At 35.3% G+C, this 6,885-nt stretch overlaps 1 pseudogene; it reads left to right on the top strand.

Moving 5' to 3' along the window:
- The first annotated feature begins 621 nt into the window (after positions 1 to 621).
- Positions 622 to 6,274, top strand: LOC132135083 (transmembrane protein 174-like; annotated as a pseudogene).
- The last annotated feature ends 611 nt before the right edge of the window (positions 6,275 to 6,885 follow it).

Genomic DNA, 6,885 nt, shown 5'->3' on the forward strand with positions numbered 1-6,885 from the left:
ACTACACACCATGATTACAAAAAGAGAAAAAGAGAGAAAGAGGAAATGTTCTCCTCATAAATATTTGGACTTAGTTTAATTGAAAGAGTGTGTCAGGCTCTAAATCTGGGCCAGTTTTAAACATTCTTGTGCTGGAACCTATTCTCTTCCTAAATGTCTCTCAGGTGTGTCCTCGAGCTTCGGGAAAGGAATTAAAACAAAGTCTTTAGCTCAGGACATCTCTGACTTACTGCTTGACCTTCAAGAAAAGTTCAGCATGATACGCACAATCTCCTCTTGAGTGTCCAGTCCCAGGTTACAAAATAATTTTGGGCAACATGCACCTGCAAGTTCCATATACTGCTCCACAACAGGTAAACAATGGACTGTGGAAAATATTACAGGGGTCTGTCATGCGACAGATTTCACATTTCAGTGCTCGCACCAATATGATGACTAAGTGTTCAAGACTCCATTATAGAAGAAATGATCTGTTACCTGTTAACTAAGCTTCTGAGCCAATGTCCAAAATAGAGAAGCAATGTTCTTTAAAAATCCTCCAGGCATATATGAGTGAACCTTTCTCAGACAAGTATCTAAATCCTTAAGCCACTATATAAAAACAGTAGCAGTTCTGGCTAGATGAGACATTACAACGTTCTAGATCTTTGGAAAAGCATTACGGAAAGTAGGAATCAAGGGACAAATCCTCTTGCTTGGCCAAGTGATGAAGTACCTGCTGGTGTTTCTAATACCATCTCAAACAGCAGTCCCAGCGATGTCCCTGTGAACATTGTCTCTTTGATGCCCGGCCAAGCACGGAGCTCTTCAGACAATCAGGTGTCAGATGGGGACAAAGCTGGTGCCACACTACTGTTGTCCAGAGTCTTCTTGGGCCTGGTTGACATAACATTCACGGCTATGGGGTTGACAAATTACAATGTCATTCACAGCTATGAGTAGACACAGCTTCTGGGGCCCATTCTGCTTTTGGTAGGAGGTAAGTTTGTGCTGATAAGCATCTGCAAGTTCTGAATGCTGTCCTGCCTGAGATGCAAGCAGAATGATGGAGAAAGAACAGCAGAAACTGACCCTCTACCACCCCTTTCAGGACCATCATTGTCTTCACTAGACTCAACCAGCCCATTACCTTCCACAGGCCCACAGTGGTCCAGTACATCCCACCACCGCACACTTCTGTAGTACCGGACTAAAGTCTGTGTCCTGTTAGTAGTTTGCATTCAAGTCACCAGCCATTAGCAGTCACAGTGAACACACCACCACATTATTACAGCATGTATCCAATGGAAAACACTGGTTTTAATTCTGGTGAACATGACAACAAGAGCAAAGGGAAAACAGGTATGTCTATGAATACTGATGATAGTGTGCATTAGATTAATTTAGATACCAGTAGCCTATGACATGATCAGGAGCATGGAGCCTAACAGCATTAATATCATCCTAAACTGATAAAAATTACTCCCTTTTTGGTTTTAAGTATCAAAATGATGGATTTATTAAAGATAATATTGCAAAGAAAACAACCTGAATGACTAAATAAGAAAATGTAATTACAGTAACTGACAATTCAGATAGGCCTATGTACATATCTGTGTGATAATGTACACCAGTTTTGAGCTGCAACAGCATGTGCCAAAATATATCTTAGGTGAAGTGCCTGAACTCATTGATGTCTTAAAGTATTTATCAATCATTCAGTTGTAATAAAGTATTGTTCATGTCGAGATCTGAATTTAGATTTAAAACCATATTGCGAAAAGTTGATATGGCAGACCAGGGAGTGTTTAACACTACAGTTTAACTGATTATAAATGAGCACCTCCCGCCTGAGGTAACAGTGCAGGCAGACTTAGTAAAAAAAAAAAAAAAAAAAAAAAAAAAAAAGGATTTAATAAAAATGTCTGATATAAGATTGTATAACTTCACATGCTTTATAAGATTTACTTGATGTGGGCGAATCACTGACCGGGAGTGGGTTATTTATATGGAGATGACGTTATTATTTTAAACAAGTAAAATAGGCTAATACCCGCACAATAAATGTATGCACACTATATAAAATGCCAGTGTTTTTGATTGACGGTACGACTTTTACTTAATTGGGATGAATTGCAGGTTTGTAAACTGCTTTAATTTGAACAGATAAATGTATATAATAATGTATAATAATATTATCTCAAAATTTCAGATGCGAAAACACATTGCGTTACAGACCTAAACAAAACAAAATATGTAACAAAACTACCGGTCTGACCAAAATTCTCATAGACTGACTCATTCATCTTAAATAACAGTCAACGTAGACAAAGTAGCCTAATTATTATTATTATTATTTATTATTATTATATCGCCAAGGGCTTACCCGAGTGGATTAATTATACATTTGCTGATTTCGTTGTAGGACTGGCAGCGTCTCAGAGGAAGAAGTAGAAAGCGAGTAGGCTACAGCGACTCTTACTCCTGATCAATTACATTTTACTTTACAGATATAGGCCAATACGATATACTTTAGTTACATATTTTAAATATTCGTACACATTACAAATAATGTGTGCTGGCAGCTGTTTTCTCTGGCGCGTCCTCTTCTCTTGGACTCCTGCAACTTCATGGCACACGTGAGGGCCACAGGGGGGCAAAAAGAGTGAGGTAGCCTAGTATGCTATGACAAAATTCCTAATTCACAAACATATGGGAAGGTGGTGTATTTTATACGTAGTCGTTTTAATAACTGAAAATGTTTTTTTATCGATTTAAAATATAAACTCTCATCATACGAAATCAGTCTATCAAAAATACCCCACAAATCATTTATTTTATTATTTTAAACCAACACAACTTTTGAGCCATTTAAAATAATGTTATATATATATATATTTAAATTACTTTAAACTAAGTGCATGAATTTGTTTTGGTAATCAAATTTACTTCACCTCTTTCAGCCCTCAATCTATTTAAAAAAAATGTATCCAAACTGTTAAACATGGGGTAAACGAAAACATATAGAAATGCACGAAATATATGCTCTTAAAACATAACAGACTGTGCGCCACAATGTGTAGGCCTATAAAATATCTTTGCACTGTCCAAGAGAAGTGCATTATAATGTAAAAAGATTTTTTAACATGATGAAAGTTTGTTTGGATGTCTTCTCAATTTAAATTAAACAGGAAAATATGCTTATGATAGGCCTACAAAATTATTTACTTTTTCAATACAAGAAAAAAAGACGGAATTTCAGTGTTCTTTTGTAAATCCTCTCTCTATATTTTTCTCTGGTTCGAAATACATACAGTAAGCTTTTGTTTGGTATATTTGTAGGCCCTACCCAGTATATTGGTGTTTAGCTATATTTTTGTAAATGACTGTAAAATTTGTGAATTACCATAAACACTATTTTAAACTTTCATACCGTCTAAAAACGCACGTTATGAAAAACGCATTTTACAGAGTAGGCTTAAAAATTAAGAACGGGCTCCACAACAAATTATTATTTTTTTTAACGAAGCAGTTAAAATTAGGTGTATTATTTGGACGCTTTTGTTCAGTGTAAGAGCGACAGGAAGACAAGTAGCTATACAAATATACTTTCTACACAAGAATAACTGAGCAGTTGAAACTGGCAATTTCGCGGTGTGGAGCATATGGTGCTTTAACATTTGCCATCTCTGCCTCAAAGTGTAACGCATCTGCTTAGGCAACCTTCCTCCAATGGGATTGAGGGTATATAATAGGTCTTGTACAAGCCACGGGGCAATGCCTCAATTGAAGCCTGCATGGCGATGAAGATCGTATTTGCTTGAGTTTTGCGAATCAAATAGGCCTAGTTTAAACATGGAATTTAAAAACATTTTCAATGTCTAAAACGATTACTGTAGTAGCCTACTACTCCATTAGTAGGCTATACAGAGTGCATATTAATATTAATTCATTAATTCATTTTTGGAAGGCCTATACTGTTTCCTTACAATTCCGTCACATTTGTTACCAAAATACAGAGCTTCATCTGTTAGCCTACTAAATGACTGCTTTGGTAAACTGAGATTAAAGAAAAAAATCCGTTCATCAGTTCATGTTTTTTTTTCACTTTTGAGATTACTTTCAACCCTGCTTAATAAAAGTCTATAAAATACATTAGGAATAGTACTTTCTTCTGCTTTCTAACTCATAACCTCCTCGATCGTGCTGAATCAGCTGTACCTATCAATGTCCAACATTCTACTGATTTAATGAGTGGCGCGCTTTAGAAAAGAATGAACGCATAGGCAGCACGATTTTTATTTTTAATTTTTATGTAGGCTATTTTTGGAAATGTTGACAATGCCATGTATTCCACTTTTTTCAGTGTGACTTAGCATCTGCATAAATACAACTAGATAAGATTATATTTTTAGGTTCAGGTTATTAATTCACTTAACTAATAGGCTACCCGTAATCTATAAAAATAGCATACCTGACAGAATTCCTTCCGAAAACAGCCGTCAAGTATCCAATATCCTACGTTTTAAACAGTTTCCCGGGATATGTATTGCGCATTTGTATCGAGACCGAATGCAATGTGAATTTCATTAATTTCATTGCGCAGTAAAACGCGGGTGGCCCAGAAAGCTCATTATTGGGAGAGATTCGCTTTATTTATTACAGAACACGTCTAACATCTGAACTTGTCCAGATAAACATGGAGGAAAGTGAACGAATAACCATGACAGATATGTCTCAATTGGCTGTCTGGACTTCAGATCGTCATATGACATATCTTATAGCCTATGTAAAAACTAAAGGTGCCTCAGGTATCCTTTTGAGTACTCCAGGAACCTTAAAATGTATTTTAAGTGCCTCAACGCTCTTTTTCTCATAATAAGGTTCCTGGAGGAACCATTATAGTCTTTGCAGTTCGTGCAGGAACTCATGAGATCCTTGAAGCACTTTGTTCCCAGTTCTGAGGTTCTGGTGTCACCCTTTCATTACACTGAGACCTCAAAGTGCTCTGGAGGTTCCTGGAGGAACTCACATTAAAAAAAAAGGGTTACTGTAAGCTCTGTTAACATTAAAGTGGTTCCTGGAAGATCTCACTTGTAAAAGCCAGCATCTGGAAGAACCCAGAGATGTGACAAAAATGAAATTCGACTGATTATTATTATTATTCATATTTACTTTTTAGGAATGTGATGGGACAATGACTTTTGTGGCACTTTCCATGTGAAAAAACAAAACAACAACAACAAAAACCAACCCTAAATGGTTGTACAAATCTTTACACTTGTTCTGTCAAAACATAAATAAATAAATAAATAAATAAATAAATAACAAAAGGACATACAAAATCTTCTAAACAGCCAGTATATACAACTAAAATGTTACAATTATTTCTGAAAACACTGTTCTTAGCAATAGGGAATATACACGAGCAAACAGGCATCCAGTGGCTACACCATGTTTGTTATTATTATTTATTAATTTCCTCCAGACTTAAACTTAAATACTGCAATAACTAAAAATAGTTTTATTGAAATAGGCTAAATGTTAAATCATTTAAAGGTGAATAGTTTACCTTGAAACTTTAAAGCAAACATTAAAAATATTATTTAACTAAACATGACTCAACGCATTAATTTAATTAAAAAAATACTCTAATTATAACAATCGGTACAATAGTGATATTTAGATTTTTTTTTATTTCCCTAATGAAATAAGTTTAAATTATTCAGAAATAATTGTTCAGCTGTTGTCAAGAAGAAGAAAATGCATGAGGCTTGGCGTCCTCGCGCTCCTGCTGTTTGCGCGCGCGCGCTTGCGTGTGCGACTGTGCGTGCAAGAGCGATTTCAAATACAAAGAACTAGAAGTAACGGCTCCTTTCCTCAAAGAAAGAAACAACCGCTGCGCAAGGTGAGTAAAGGCTCCAAAATAAATACACATATTTATTATTTATATACTAATTCATACACTGACATATTAAACTGTATATATATTTTTTTTAAATGTTTGTTTTAACCATTAATTTAATAGCCGCGACGCTTACGAGTCTAATGTAACGTTACTTTGTGGGACGAAATGGAGACTACAAACACAAGGTCACAAACAATAATTATTAGTTAGGTTTAACGTTACACATGATGTTTACGTTTATTCATTGTAACTTTTTTCTTTAACTTTTCTAAATTATTGTTGTCGTTTACGTTTGTTAAATAGTTACACATGCATGTTAACGTACATGTAACATTTTTCGAGTCATTTGCACATAACGTACATAAAACTGGTTTTGATAATTTTCTCTCCTCAGAAAATCCATTATGACTTCTCTAAAAATCTCAAAGAGTTCACAGAGCAGCAATATGTACGTTAAGTATTTAATAATTTATTTGACATTGAAATAACTGAAATGGTGTTTCAGCTTGGCCTAATCCAAAATTATATATGACTGTATACACTGTTACACTGAACTGAATTAAACAATTTAAAAAACTACCCATATGTTCTTTTTTATTCAGCAGTTAATGAAGAAATGTGGCTCTGTAGTGGACACCTGTGAGGCAGTGGACAGACAGCTGCTGATGTCTGATGCTGGCTGACAATAAATAGACCTCTCTGGACGTACCCCATCTTTTGCAGGTGTAATAAGTGAACAATTGCAGACACACACCGGAAACCCTTTCTAAAACATTCAGTTATTTATAGTTTATTAACAGGATTTTTTTCTTCTTCTTTTTTTATTTTTTCAGAGAAATCCTAACATTGCCCTTCCTGTAACATGATGATCCTGCTGTCCTGGACTGTATATGATGAGGTAAGTATGAGTTTGTCCATGTGTGTATACATATGTAGTGTACACACACACATTATACACACATTGTGCACTTAACTAGCCCACAACCATTAATCAATGC

Source organism: Carassius carassius, chromosome 4, assembly GCF_963082965.1.
Source record: "Carassius carassius chromosome 4, fCarCar2.1, whole genome shotgun sequence".
NCBI classification, from domain to species: Eukaryota; Metazoa; Chordata; class Actinopteri; order Cypriniformes; family Cyprinidae; genus Carassius; species Carassius carassius.